General features: G+C 45.5%; 1 pseudogene; it reads right to left on the minus strand.

The window, feature by feature from the left end:
- Window positions 1-10766: 10766 nt before the first annotated feature.
- Window positions 10767-16320, minus strand: part of LOC141215224 (uncharacterized) — a 61937-nt pseudogene continuing 56383 nt past the window's right edge.

The following is a 16320-nucleotide window of genomic DNA, read 5'->3' on the forward strand; positions in this document are numbered from 1 at the left end:
CTAACAGTCTATTCAGTAGGACTATCATCTGTGTATCCACCAGACTTCTGCACAACACAACTGATGGTCCCAACCCCATTTATAAGGCAAGAAATCCCACTTATTAAACCTGACAGGGGACACCTGTGCAGTGAAAAGCATTTCCGTTGACTACCTATTGAAGCTCATCAAGAGAATGCCAAGAGTGTGCAAAGCAGTCATCAAAAGGTGGCTACTTTGAAGAACCTAGAATATAAGACATATTTTCAGTTGTTTAACACTTTTTTTGTTAAGTATATAATTCCACATGTGTTAATTCATAGTTTTGATGCCTTCAGTGTGAATGTACAATTTTCATAGTCAAGAAAATACAGAAAAATCTTTAAATGAGAAGGTGTGTCCAAACTTTTGGTCTGTACTGTATATGAATATCATAAATGCAATTTTAATCACACTTTTGCTTTTTACATCTGTTATTTTAAATGATGAGACAAAGCTTAGGACATATTCTTATATAAGCATTTTTTAGAAGGATATAATGCATTTTAAAACTTTCATTTAGGTGCTAAATACTGTTACTGCTACTGTTTTCACTTTCAATAATGGGCTGTATTGCAGTTTCTTTTGACACTGGTGTATCTGACTATTACTTAATGTAGTGCTTAGGTTTTCATGACCACTTTCCCTGGTTCAGGCTGTTATATATACAGTTGAAACCAAAAGTTTACATACACTATATAAAAAGACACATATGCATGGTTTTCTCAATATCTGACATGAAATCAGAATAAACCTTTCACTTTTTAGGTTACTGCAAAGTCAAAAGTTTACATACATTTCATTGGTATTTTGGTACCATTGCCCTTAAACTGAATGACTTGGGTGAAACGTTTGGGATATCCTTCCACAAGCTTCTCACAATAGTTGGTTGAAATTTGGGCCCATTCCTCCTGACAAAACTGGTGTAATTGATCCAGGTTTCTAGGTCGCCTTGCTCGCAGCCTTTTCAGCTTTGCCCATAAATTTTCAATAGGATTGAGATCAGGGCTTTGTGATGGCCACTCCAAAACATTGACTTTGTTACCATTTTGGCAGTATGCTTTGGGTCATTGTCCATTTGGAAGACCCATTTCCGCCCAAGCTTTAACTTCATGGCTGATGTCTTCAGATGTTGCTTCAGTATTGACACATAATATTCTTTTCTGATGATGCCATCTATTTTGTGAAGTGCACCAGTCCCTCCTGCAGCAAAACAACCCACAACATGATGCTGCCACCCCCATGTTTCACAGTTGGGATGGTGTTCTTAGGCTTCCAAGCTTCTCCCTTTTTCCTCCAAACGTAACGATGGTCATTATGCCCATAAAGTTCAATTTTAGTTTCATCAGACCACAGGACATGTCTCCAAAAATTAAGGTCTTTGTTTCTGTGTGCATTTGCAAACATTAATCTGGCTTTTTTATGTTTCTTTTGGAGTAATGGCTTTTTCCTGGCAGAGTGGCCTTTCAGCCCATGTTGATACAGTACTCGTTTGACTATGGATAGTGACACAATCTTACCAGCTTCTGCCATCATCTTCACAAGGTCTTTTGCTTTTGTCCTTGGGTTGATATGTACATGTCAGACCAAAGCACGTTCATCTCTGGGACACAGAACCCATTCCCTTCCTGAGCGGTATGATGGCTGGACATTCCCATCTTGTTTGTACTTGCGTATAATTGTTTGTACAGGTGAACAAGGCACCATCAGGTATCTTGAAATTGTACCCAAGGATGAGCCAGACTTGTGCAAGTCCACAATTCTCTTCCTGATATCTTAGCTGATTTCTTTAGACTTTCCCATGATGCTACACAAAGAAGCAGTGTGTTTCAGGTGTGCATTACATACAACCATAGGTGTGTCTCTAATTAACTCAGATGTTGCCAAAAAAAACATCAGAAGCTTCTAAACACATGACATCATCATATGGGCAGTCCAGAATTGTTTAAAGGCATAGTAATCTTAGTGTATGTAAATTTTTGACTTTGCAGTAAGTAATAAAAATGCCTTGAAACATTCTCTCTCTCTCATTATTCTGGCATTTGGCAAATATTAAAAATTATGGTAATCCTAATTGACCTAAAACGGGAAAGATTTATTCTGATTTCATGTCAGATATTGAGAAAAACATCCATATGTGTCTTTTTATATAACGTATGTAAACTTCTGGTTTCAACTGTATATATATATACAGTGGGAACGGAAAGTATTCAGACCCCTTTAAATTTTTCACTCTTTGTTTCATTGCAGCCATTTGGTAAATTCTGAAAAGTTCATTTTTTTCTCAATAAAGTACACTCTGCACCCCATCTTGACTGAAAAAAGAAAACAGAAATGTAGAAATTTTTGCAAATTTATTAAAAAAGAAAAAACTGAAATACCACATGGTCATAAGTATTCAGACCCTTTGCTCAGACACTCATATTTAAGTCACATGCTGTCCATTTCCTTGTGATCCCCCTTGAGATGGTTCTACTCCTTCATTGGAGTCCAGCTGTGTTTAATTAAACTGATAGGACTTGATTTGGAAAGGCACACACTTGTCTATATAAGACTTCACAGCTCACAGTTCATGTCAGACCAAATGAGAATCATGAACTCAAAGGAACTGCCCAAGGAGCTCAGAGACAGAATTGTGGCAAGGCACAGATCTGGCCAAGGTTATAAAAGAATTTCTGCATAACTCAAGGTTCCTAATAGCACAGTGGCCTCCATAATCCTTAAATGGAAGAAGTTTGTGACCACCAGATGTCTTCCTAGACCTGGCCGTCCAGACAAACTGAACAATCGTGGGAGAAGAGCTTTGGTGAGAGAGGTAAAAAAGAACCCCAAGATCTCTGTGGCTGAGCTCCAGAGATGCAGTAGGGAGATGGGAGAAAGTTCCACAAAGTCAACTATCACTGCAGCCCTCCACCAGTCGGGCCTTAATGGCAGAGTGACCTGACGGAAGCCTCTCCTCAGTTCAAGACATATGAAAGTCTGCATAGAGTTTGCTCAAAAACACATGAAGGACTCCAAGACTATGAGAAATAAGATTCTCTGGTCTGATGAGACGAAGATAGAACTTTTTGGTGATAATTCTAAGTGGTATGTGTGGAGAAAACCAGGCACTGATCATCACCTGCCCAATACAATCCCAACAGTGAAACATGGTGGTGGCAGCATCATGCTATGGGAGTGTTTTTCAGCTGCAGGGACAGGATGACTGGTTGCAATTGAAGGAAACATGAATGCGGCCAAGTACAGAAATATCCTGGATGAAAACCTCTTCCAGAGTGTTCTGGACCTCAGACTTGGCCAAAGGTTCACCTTCCAACAAGACAGTGACCCTAAGCACACAGCTAAAATAACAAAGGAGTGGCTTCAGAACAACTCTGTGACCATTCTTGACTGGCCCAGTCAGAGCCCAGACCTAAACCCAATTGAGCATCTCTGGAGAGACCTGAAAATGGCTGTCCACCAACGTTCACCATCCAACCTGACGGAACTGGAGAGGATCTGCAAGGAAGAATGGCAGAGAATCCCCAAATCCAGGTGTGAAAAACTTGTTGCATCATTCCCAAGAGACTCATGGCTGTACTAGCTCAAAAGGGGGCTTCTACTCAATACTGAGCAAAGGGTCTGAATACTTATGACCATGTGATATTTCAGTTTTTTTTCTTTTTAATAAATTTGCAAAAATTTTTACATTTCTGTTTTTTTCAGTCAAGATGGGGTGCAGAGTGTACTTTAATGAGAAAAAAATGAACTTTTTAGAATTTACTAAATGGCTGCAGTGAAACAAAGAGTGAAAAATTTAAAGGGGTCTGAATACTTTCCGTACCCACTGTATATATAGTTACCTGTGTCACTCTGTACCCGCTGCATCACGTGCCCATCCTGCTTTTACCTTTCTGTTTGTGGGTTTTTCAGTGGTTTTATAAAACTAATGAATAAATAAATATAGTATATTTTTTTTATTATTATCAAGACTTGCATCTTATTTTTGTTGGTGAGTTATTGAAAAATGGCATCATATAAGTTATATATTATCAAATAAGTTATGGATCTCTCAATATGGCGACACAAACTAAAGTCTTTAAAGGTTTTTTTCTAATTAGTAAAACAAAAGAAAACATAAAATTGGCATCATATTACTATATTGAAATCATTTCCACAAATAAATTTCAATAGCAACCAAATACAGTTAGGTCCAGAAATATTTGGACAGTGACCGAATCTTCGAGATTTGTGCTCACCATGCCAGTATTTTTGTTGAAGTAGAGACATGCAGGTTTAATTAAAGGGGCTGAACAAAAATATCCTGCGAAACGTTTAGGAATTGCAACCATTAATTACAAAGGCCTCCTCATTTCAAGGGCTCAAAAGTAATTGGACAAATTAACTTTTGCATAAATAAAATGTTTTTAATACTTTGTAGAGAATCCTTTGCAGGTAGCGACTGCCTGAAGTCTGAAAGCCATGGACCTCACCAAACGCTGGGTTTCCTCCTTTTGTGATGCTTTGCCGCCTTTACGGCAGCTGACTTCAGTGATGCTTGTTTGTGGGTATTTCTGCCTTAAAGGGAATCTGTCACCCCCGGGGCGATATCAGACCTGTACTATGGGCATACAGGTTATAGAAAAGTAAATTTATACATACCTGTATGGCCCATAGTAGAGGTTTGATTGCAGAGAAATGTGTTTTTATAAACTCAGTTGTGCACAGGCTTAGCGTCCAGGGGATGCCAAGAAATCCCCGCCTATCTGTTTATTATTCCCTGAAATCCCTGCCTGTGTGTATTTATCATTATTACCCCCTCCCCTGCACGTCACAGGACCCTGTGACGTGCACTGTTCTCCCCCACTTGCCGGGCATGTGCAAAGTGCAGCTCACATAAAGTGCACTTTGCTTCATCCCGGCCGTGACTCTCTGTGCACTGCGCCACAGGGTTCTATTGTGCAGGCGCCAGGAAGTGACAGTGACTCCCCGATGTCTGCGCAATAGAACTCTGCAGCGCAGTGCACAGAGAGACGGGGCCGAGAGGAAGCAAAGCGCGTTCTTTATGAGCAGCGCTTTGCGCATGTCCGGCAAGTGAGGGATACCAATGCAGGTCATAGGGCCCTGTGATGTGCAGGGGAGGGGGGGGGGGATATGATAAATAAGCACATATGCGGGGTTTTCAGAGAATAATAAACAGATAGGCGGGGATTTCTTGGCATCCCCCGGACGCCAAGCCTGTGCACAACGGAGTTTATAAAAACAGATTTCTCTGCAATCAACCTCTACTATGGACCATATAGGTATGTATAGTTTTACTTTTCTATAACCTGTATGCCCATAGTACAGGTCTGATATCTACCAGGGGGTGACAGATTCCCTTTAAGTTTTGTCTTAAGCCTGTGAAATGCTGCTCAATGGGGTTGAGATCTGGTGATTGACTCGACCATTGAAGAATATTCTTTGCCTTAAAAAAACTCCCATGTTACTTTCACAGTACATTTTGGCTCATTGTCCATCTGTACTGTGAAGCGCCGTCCATTCAGCTTTGCTGCATTTGGTTGAATCTGAACAGAAAGTATCTCCCTGAACACTTCAGAATTCAGGTTGTTTTTGTCTTCGGTCATATCATCAATAAACACTAGTGACCCTGTGCAATTGGAAGCCATGCATGCCCATGCCATGACACTGCCTCCACCATGTGTTGCAGAGGATGTGGCATTGTTTGGATCATGAGCCGTTCCAAGCCTTCTCCATACTTTCTTCTTCCTATCATTCTGGTACAGGCTTATCTTAGTTTCTGTTACGCACACGCCCGGACTGACTGGTGTGAGCATGGTTAGTGATCCCACTGGACCATGAACCGAGGAGTGCCTGCAGGGGCGTGACTAAGTATCAACTCGGTCCGACCAAGGTCACACGGCGGCTCAGTCGACTCCATGAACCAGGGAGGAACCGAGCAGAGGGACCAGGTGCCACTGCAGGTCAGACCCCGGTCACAGCTGTTGACCCACACCGGGGAATGCAGGAACGGGCAGGCACTTCTGGTATGCAGACAGGTGGGTAATGGCAGGCTCGGCTGGTATGCAGACAGGCGGGTACTGGCAGGCTCGGTTGGTATGCAGACAGGCGGGTACTGGCAGGCTCGGCTAGTATGCAGACAGGCGGGAACTGGCAGGCACGGCTGGTATGCTGACAGGTGGGTACAGGCAGACAGGAACGCAGGCTGGATAGGGACTAGTACAGACTGGGATACAGGAACAGAGCCACAGGTGCGGTAGATAAGCAAAGCAGAGCGAAACTGTAGGTGTGGTGAACAAGCAGAGCAGAGCGAAATCGCAGGAGCGGTGGACAAGTAGAGCAGAGCGAAACCGCAGGCGCAGTGGACAAGCAGAGCAGAGTGAAACCGCAGGCGCGGTGGACAAGCAGAGAAGAGCGAAACCGCAGGCGCGGTGGACAAGTAGAGCAGAGCGAAACCGCAGGAGCAGTGGACAAGTGGAGCAGAACGAAACTGCAGGTGCGGTGAACAAGCAGAGCAGAGCGAAACCGCAGGAGCGGTGGACAAGTAGAGCAGAGCGAAACCGCAGGCGCGGTGGACAAGCACAGCAGAGCGAACCCACAGGTGTGGAGGACAAGCAGAGCAGAGTGAAACCACAGGTGTGGAGGACAAGCAGAGCAGAGCGAGACCACAGGTGCGGTGGATAAGCAGAGCAGAGCGAAGCCACAGGTGTGGAGGAAAAGCAGAGCAGAGCGAAACCGCAGGAAGACAGGACAGGGCACTGTTCACGTGGAACAGACTGGGAAACACAGGAAGAGAGCTAGAACACAGGAGGTAGATATGGAGGCAGGGAAACAGAACAAGCAGAACCAGATACACACAAGGTACTTGCAATGAAATAGCGAGTGGACACAAAACTCACAAACAGAAGTACAGAGACAACGAGTTGGAGTTAGGTGCAGGTTCAGACACTGCAGGAAAAGGGAAGGTACGGACATAAAGACAGACAGGTAACGGGCTAGGACACTGTTCAGACAGGAACTGAACCAGTAACAAGATACAGGAACGAACCTGGGAACTCGGCCCCCAGGGTGGCGGAAACAGACTAGAAGTCAGAGATACAGGTAACGGGCCTGGGTACTCAGCCCCCAGGGTAGCGGAAACAGACTAGATTCAGGACAGAACCTGGCAACTCACAGTTGCACAGAACACACTGTAAGAAAGTGTTGCTCAGGCACCTCCTACTGGGTGGAGGGGGTTTAAGTATCCAGTGACTCACAGCAATAGGCTGGGGACGCATTAGGAGTGCGCACACGATAACTTTAAGAATCAGACAGTCACCAAGCCGATGCCCTAAGCAATCAGACAAGAGACATGCACACAGCAGGTACTGGAGCATAGTGTGCAGCCTGGACTGATAGGTAAGATTGCGGTCTTGCATGGTGGGAGGTGGTAAGCCATGCAAGCACGCCGCCAGGGATGTTACAGTTTCATCTGTCCAAAGAATGCTTCTCCAGAACTGGGCTGGCTTCTTTAGATGTTTTTGGCAAAGTCTAATCTGACCTTATTTTTAAGGTTGATTAATGGTTTGCACCTTGTGGTGAACCTTCTGTATTTGCTCTCATGAAGTCTTCTCTTTATGGTAGACTTAGCTACTGAAACACCTACTTCCTGGAGAGTGTTCTTCACTTGGGTGGATGTTGTAAAGGGGTTTTTCTTCACCATGGAAAGGATTCTGCCATCATCCACCACTGTTTTTTTTCTGTGGACGTCCAGGCCTTTTTGAGTTCTCAAGCTCATCAGTGCGCTCTTTTTTTTTACAGAATGTACCAAACTGTTCATTTGGTCACACCTAACATTTCTGCTATCTCTCTGATGGTGTTCTTCTTTTTTCAGCCTAATGATGGTCTGTTTCTCTTCCATGGTAATTTCCATTCCATTTTCATTCCATTGCTCCTTTGTAAACATGTTCTGGGTGCACAGCAACAAGTTCCAAATGCAAATGCCACACCTGGTATCGGCTCCAGACCTTTACCCTGTTTAATTGATGATGGATTAATGAGAGAATAGCCCATGCAGCTCATTAAAGAGCTTTTGAAATAACTGTCCAATTACTTTTCGTCCCTTTAAAAAGAGACAACTATATATTGAAGAAAGAGTGAATAAATTGGTCACCTTGCAAACAATGACTAAATCTGTCCTTTGCATGCGTCAGGAAATTAGTCCAAGAAAAGGAAAATTGATCTATGACTAAAGGCACACACAGCGCCAGAAATGCATCAGAGTGTTTTTTTCTATCACCAGCATGTGGATTTTAATTGTTTGATACTCATGGAATAACATTTGAAGATTCTATTTTTTTTGGGATGTGCCAATCAACTTTAAGACCATATTAATTATACACTGCTCAAAAAAATAAAGGGAACATTCAAATAACACATCCTAGATCAGAATGAATGAAATATTCTCATTGAATACTTTGCTCTGTACAAAGTTGAATGTGCTGACAACAAAATCACACAAAAATCATCAATGGAAATCAAATGTATTAACCAATGGAGGCCTGGATTTGGAGTCACCCCAAAAATGAAAGTGGAAAAACACACTACAGGCTGATCCAACTTTGATGTAATGTCCTTAAAACAAGTCAAAATGAGGCTCAGTATTGTGTGTGGCCTCCACGTGCCTGTATGACCTCCCTACAACGCCTGGGCATGCTCCTGATGAGGTTGCGGATCGTCTCCTGTGGGATCTCCTCCCAGACCTGGACTAAAGCATCCGCCAACTACTGGACAGTCTGTGGTGCAACGTGATGTTGGTGGATGGAGCAAGACATGATGTCCCAGATGTGCTCAATCGGATTCAAGTCTGGGGAATGGGTGGGCCAGTCCATAGCTTCAATGCCTTCATCTTGCAGGAACTGCTGACACACTCCAGCCACATGATGTCTGGCATTGTCCTGCATTAGGAGGAACCCAGGGCCAACCGCATCAGCATATGGTCTCACAAGGGGTCTGAGGATCTCATCTCGGTACCTAATGGCAGTCAGGCTACCTCTGGTGAGCACAAGGAGGGCTGTGCGGCCCTCCAAAGAAATGCCACCCCACACCATTACTGACCCACTGCCAAACCGGTCATGCTGAAGGATGTTGCAGGCAGCAGATCGCTCTCCACAGAGTCTCCAGACTCTGTCACGTCTGTCACATGTGATCAGTGTGAACCTGCTTTCATCTGTGAAGAGCACAGGGTGCCAGTGGCGACTTTGCCAATCCTGGTGTTCTGTGGCAAATGCAAAGCATCCTGCACGGTGTTGGGCTGTGAGCACAACCCCCATCTGTGGATGTCGGGCCCTCATACCACCCTCATGGAGTCGGTTTCTAACCGTTTGTGCAGACACATGCACATTTGTGGCCTGTTGGAGGTCATTTTGCAGGGCTCTTGCAGTTTTCCTCCTGTTCCTCCTTTCACAAAGGCGAAGGTAGCGGTCCTGCTGCTGGGTTTTTGCCCTCCTATGGCCCCCTCCACGTCTCCTGGTGTACTGGCCTGTCTCCTGGTAGCGCCTCCAGCCTCTGGACACTACACTGACAGACACAGCAAACCTTCTTGCCACAGCTTGCATTGATGTGCCATCCTGGATGAGCTGCACTACCTGAGCAACTTCTGTGGGTTGTAGAGTCCGTCTCATGCTGCCACGAGTGTGAAAGCACAACCAACATTCAAAAGTGACCAAAACATCAGCCAGAAAGCATTGGCACTGAGATGTGGTCTGTGGTCCCCACCTGCAGAACCACTCCTTTATTGAGGGTGTCTTGATAATTGCCAATAATTTCCATCTATTGTGTATTCCATTTGCACAACAGCATGTGAAATTGATTGTCAATCATTGTTGCTTCCTAAGTGAACAGTTTGATTTCACAGAAGTTTGATTTACTTGGAGTTATATTCTGTTGTTTAAGTGTTCCCTTTATTTTTTTGAGCAGTGTATAACTGTATCTTGAATATGTTTTGGTATACAGCTAAAATGCCAAAAACTTGTGTAACTGTGCAAGTATTTCTGGACCTAACTGAATATCTTATTAGCTAAGGGCACGTAATGCAATTTCTTCTAGGGATGGTCCAAAAATCAAAACTCACCTATCCGCAGGGTATCATTGGGATGAGGTCTCTCAGGATATCATCCACCGTCTCATCAGGAGCGTACCTAGATGTTGTTCGGAGTGCATACATGCATACACACTACTGAGTCACATGATGAGTTGCCATGATGGAATTCAGAAATTCAGAGGATTATCTGGAATGGTATGCACTATGATTTGCATGTTATCAATGATCAGGCTATCAAAATATCATGGTTTTTATTCCACATAGTTAAAGCTGTAAATAAAAAATAATAAAACAAAATAAAGAAAAATGACAAATTTGTTGTTTTCTGACCTACTTGCCTCTTGAAATAAATTTGAAAAAAAACAATTGAATAAAAAGTGTTATGTATGCCAAATGGTAACACTGAAAACTACAGCTTGTCCCACAATTCACAAGACCTCTAACAGCTCCATCGGTGGAAAAATAAAAATAAGTTATGGATCTCACAATATGGTGACACAGACTAAAGTTTTTAAAAGCTTTTTTTCTAATTAGTAAAACATAAAAATAAATTTAACACATCATTCCTACTGCACACTGAATATTATAAAAACTAAACAACTAAAAACCTATTAGAAAATTGTTTTTCCAATACATTATAAGTTGAACTGAAAGGTTGCAATTAAATTCAAAACCTTATCTGGCCGTTATCGAGCCCTTGTATAGCTATGATGACAGAAAATGATAAAATAAAAACAGTTATGACACTTGGAAAGCGGTCATAAAACCTCCGTAGTCCATAAAATCTTTGAAAACATAGTCCATAAAACCTTTGAAAAATCTGTCTTCAAATACTTCTTGGCCCAGTCTTGACTCTTCACCTTCTGTGTCTTGCTTATTGATGGTTGGATTTCAGACTCCCTTACCTTGGTCATGTCTCTGAACACTGAACACCTTGTATTTCTGGGCTTTCCAGGGAGATTGTAGTTCTGGAATATGACAGCACTAAAGGATAATGGGTTCCCAGTTGCTTCACATTTGATTCTTCTCAAATAAGATAATGTGTGTCGTTTTTTGCGACCCATTTTTTGCAACAAAATTTTTCATGATTCTAAAATACTACCCCAATATTTTTATAGATCTCAAGAGTGCTGCATCCCTCTGTAAGATTTTTCACAATTTTTTACTTTTCAGAGTCAGTTAAATCCCTTTTTTGCATTTTGCCTGAGGAAAACAAGTGGCCTAATAATTTTATAAAGGGTGTTGTATCCTTAGGCCACACACCCCGTGTCATGATTCCTCCACTCAGTGTGGCGAGTGGCAGCTCACCCGTCCAATCTGGGGCAGGGGCGTGCTGAGCTGTCAGTGTGGTGAGTGACAGTCCAGTTGCCCAATCAGGGATGGAGCGTGCTGGGTTTCCTACAGGTGTCTCCCGTTTGGAGTGTTTCCCAGGCTATGTAGCTGGCTGTCTGCCTCTAATCTCTGCCAGTTGTAGTTCTGCTCAAGTGGTGTGTGTGTGTGCTTTGTGCTATATGTTCCAGTATTCTGATCTTTGTTGCCCTACCTTGGATTTGCTTTTGACCATCCATTTGACTAGCCCATCTGTCTTGATCTGCTACCTTCTTGGAATTATGACCCCGGACTGTAACCTGACTACACCTTTGCCTCACCCCTCTGTTTATGATGTAACTTCCTGGCTTTCAACCTCAGACTCCTTGATTTCCCCACTTCATGGCTTGTCCCTGAGTAGTGACCAGTGTCACACCCTAAGTACTCAAATACACATCACCTGATCTTTGAATAAGCATTCAAGTGTCTACAGCATAGAGTTGGAAAATCTGCAAAAAAATTATATAATCAACAAACTCACTTGCCTAATAATTGTCCACACAGCGTAATTGTAAATCTGAAGCCTCTGGCACTCCAGCTCTGTTCCTGCCCAGTGGAGCATCCTCCTCCTTGACTGATGACTCCTTTGTCTGAAATCACACAGCAGAGGCTGTCAGTCAAGCAGGAGTTAGCAGCGCAGGGCGAGGACAGAGTTGAAGTGCCAGAGGCTTCAGATCTACCATAGCCATTTATAAAGTACAGACCAAAAGTTTGGACACACCTTCTCATTTAAAGATTTTTCTGTATTTTCATGACTATGAAAATTGAACATTCACACTGAAGGCATCAAAACTATGAATTAACAAATGTGGAATTATATACTTGCTTGATTCATTAAGAAGTGTGAGCCTTTCAATGAATCAGGAGTGTCTACTCCAAAACACCTCCTCACCTGTCACGGGTGTGTCGGAGGAGATAGACAGTAGCCCTGCAGTGGCCTGTAGGAGATCTCCAAGTTTGGCATTGCAGACAGCTTCCTAGCTAGGAGGTTGTCTTTAGGACCCAGCAACTACCTCCCTCTGGCCTGGGTGTATATATACCTGGTCTCTCTAGGTGGGCGTCGCTGGTTATATTCATTCCTACTTGGAACTTGGCTGAAGCAGCATCACGTCCTCTTTGGAGTCTTGAGGCCGTGCGCCTTGTTGGAGTTCTTCTAAAGCTATTATTTTCCTGTGTTGTCTTCCCTTTTGTCTTTAGAGTGCTAGTGGAGGTTGACTAGTGCTCATCTCCTTCCACCCCCAACTTTAGCCTTACGCCAGGGATAGTAGGGCGAGGCACGTGATCAGAGACAGCGGCGGAGGCTGTATAGGGACGTTAGGGGGAGACAGGGTGACGCACACCTGGCGTGACATTATAACCGGCCGAGCACGTTTTTTTTTTAAAAAAAGCAAAAAAAGATACAAATCTGACACTTTGGGTTCCTTTTTTTTCTCTGTGTTTTTGGGTGTGTACCTTTCCTTTCTCCCTTGGTATGGGATCGGTTGCAGAGCTTGCAGAGCGGCTGCACGGGCTGTCTCTGGAGGTGAATGACCTCCGCTGTGAAGTGCAGCAGCAATTTCAGCGGCTACAGGTCACCAATGTGGGGGTCTCTGCTTGTAGGCCTGTCCAGCCTGAGCCCAAGGTTGCCCCCCCCGGACAGGGTTTCAGGAGGTAGGGACAGGTTTTTTGTGTTTAAGGAGGCATGCAAATTGTACTTTAAACTTCGTCCCTACTCCTCCGGTAATGAGGAGCAACAGGTTGGTATTGCGATCTCTCTACTGCAGGGTGATCCTCAGTCATGGGCATTTTCGTTACCGCAGGATTCGGTTTGTCTCCAATCTGTGGAGGGGTTTTTTGGAGCTCTTGCCCTCATCTATGATGACCCTGACCGAGTAGCCTTGGCTGAGTCTAAGCTACGTCACCTTCAGCAGGGGATTGGGTCAGTGGAAACATACAGTTCGGAATTCCGTAGATGGGCAACGGATTCCAAATGGAATGACTCAGCCCTTAAAAGTCAATTTTGTGAGGGGTTAACTGAAAGGTTGAAAGATGCCTTGGCTGTATATGATACCCCTCAGTCTTTGGAGGCTGCCATGTCTTTGGCCATACGTCTGGATAGGCGCCTTCGGGATAGACGGGTGCGACCTCTTTCTCTGGGGCCTTCTTGTCGGGGTTGTGTACCTTTGCCAAGGGAGCGGTCTGGGGGTGAACCAGTACTGGGGGAAGTGGAGGAACCTATGCAGCTAGAGGATGTCTCTACATCATACATCTCTCCGGAGATTCACAAGAAAAAAGGCGTATGTTTTTTTTGTGGGAAAAAGGGACACTTTGTTGGGACCTGTCCTTCAATTCCTAAACAAAAAGAGACTCGATTAACTCTCGGTAGTCTGGAGTTGGATAAACAAGGGGTGCATTTGTGGCCAAACTGCAGTTCCCGCTTTGTCCTGACTGCAGAGGTAGTGCTAGAGAGTAAAATCGAAAAAATTTCTTTGTTTGCTGACAGTGGAGTCGGGGTCAGCATGGTTGATGCTGAGTTTGTGAAAACTCATGGTCTCGCTTGCTGTGCTTTAGCTTAACCTATTTCCATCTTTGCCATTGACTCGGCGCCACTTGCACAGAAAGCATTTACTCAGATTGTACATAATGTGAAACTGAGGGTGGGCTCAGCTTATTGTGAAATCATTCCTTGCTATGTTTTGGAGAATCTCCCTACTCTGATTGTTTTAGGTATCCCCTGGCTTGTTAAACATAATCCATTGGTGGATTGGCAAACCGGGGAGATTACTGCCATGGGAACTGTCTGAATGTTTCTATTGCTGCTGTCTCTACAGAGTTTTGAGGACGTTTTTTCTGAGAAGGGGTGTCAGGATTTGCCTCCTCATCGTGCTAATGATTGTCCTATTAACCTGACCCCCGGAGCTAAACTACCCAAGTCCAGACTGTATAATCTTTCTTGACATCTCCTTTGATAGTGATATAATAATGGCTACAACGGACGTGGAGTCCCTATATACTTCAATCAAGCACGAGGATGGCTTGAGGGCGGTCGAATTTTACCTGCATACTACACATCTGAACCGCCATTTGGTCCAACTGTTGAAACAGCTCCTTGATTTTGTCTTAAGACATAACTTCTTTTTATTTAAAGATAGGATATACCTTCAGGAGAGAGGCACTGCAATGGGGGCGTCTTATGCGCCCTCATATGCGTGCCTCTTCCTGGGGTATTGGGAGTGTAGCACCCTGAGGATTCGGCTGCTACAGGGGTATTGCACCTCACTCCAGAGGTGTGGTATTCCACTCCCGGGTAAGGATGGAGTGTGGGACTGAGCTCAGTAGGCTGCATGCACTACATACATCCCATTTCCGGGGGACAGAACTACGGTACTCCCACCAGTATATGTGCAGGTACGACAGCGTCTGTCCCTGGCTGGAGTGGGAGGGGGGTGGAACATCCCAGTAGTGTAGGGGCAGATAGGGGGAGTAGTCTGGGTAAAGCTAGGAGCTCATTGGGTGCTAGTCACCTGGGCTCACACATAGAGGGAGTATATATGGTGGGCACCATCTTAGGACAGGGTCTTTTTAGCCTGAGGAGCAGAGCAGAGGAGTTCAGCCAGGAGGGCTGACAGGGAGCTGTGGCTCCGGCTGGGCCCAGCTCCAGAGCTAAGCCTGCAGAGGAGAGAGGAGAAAGAAGGACCCAGAGAGAAAGACAAGAAGGGAACCCCAAGACCCCAGAATAAAGACAAAAGGGTGAAGGGTTGGCGAACAAGGGTACCGGATCCCAAGCTGGCAGAGGCCAAAACAAACCTTAGCCAGGAACCGGAGGTCGTGGGCAGGATCTGCCACGACCCTCACCAAATGCCACTTAGCTTGACACCCTGGGCACGGACCGGGTCACCGCCACAAGGACTACTACCCCTATCCAGATCCGGCTCCGGGTATCCCTTGCACATGGCCCAGGGGGTGCGTCAACTTTGGCGTAGTCGGCAGGATCACGTGCCCGCAACCATCGGGTACTGCGTGCCTGAAGAAAAGTTCGCATTTACCTCAAAAAGAAGTCTCCCACCAGTTCCGGAGGGTCCCCGCCATCGGACGCCATCTCGGATCGGTTCCCGCCATTTGCCCGTCATCTGCAGTCTTTTCCCGCCATCTGCAGTGTTTCCCACCACTGGGAAGCGGTTCCCGCCATCGGAGAAGATTTCCCGCCCTGGCAGAGCGGACGCCATTATGGGCGTGCCAGAGGGTGGTAAGAGACGACCTCCCATCGTGGGCCAGGACCAAGAATGGCGCCAAAAACGAAGACCGCCCCCACCAGCAGAGACTGCAATGATTGAGATGTCCATCAGCGTGGGGGGTCTGCCCCTGGAACTGACAATCACCAAGTTGCCCGAGGACCGCCCTCAATGTGGGCGGAGACAGAACAAAAGAGAGAAGATGGGAGCAGCTTGGAGGAGTCTGGAGGAGCCGTACCCGGAGATGGAGGGAGAGTCAGGCAGCACCGACCCTGTGGTCAGGAGCCTGTTGCAAGCTACCACTCCACAAGACCTGGTGGAGATCCTGGCACAGCTCCCCCGAGACCGGGAGCGTGCACAGACCGCGCTGGAGGGCCTCGCACGGAGGATGGCCCAGGTGCAGCGAGAAACGCTGACGGAATGGAGCAGGGAGATGGCCCAGCAGGCTGGAACCCGCCAGCGGAGCACACCACCCGCAACGAGGAGCACGCCTGCCCCTGAAGAGGATGCAGAAGGGACGGAGGCCGGAGACGACGCCGCAGAGGGAGCTGAAGAGACGGAGGCAAGTAAAGGGGACGTCATTACCCCAAGCCCAGCCGCCGTAAGTCTACCCCCGCTCCCCATCGCAGAGCCCGAAATCCC

Source organism: Phyllobates terribilis, unplaced genomic scaffold, assembly GCF_046119375.1.
Source record: "Phyllobates terribilis strain yellow unplaced genomic scaffold, ASM4611937v1 Scaffold_231__1_contigs__length_3143052, whole genome shotgun sequence".
NCBI lineage: Eukaryota > Metazoa > Chordata > Amphibia > Anura > Dendrobatidae > Phyllobates > Phyllobates terribilis.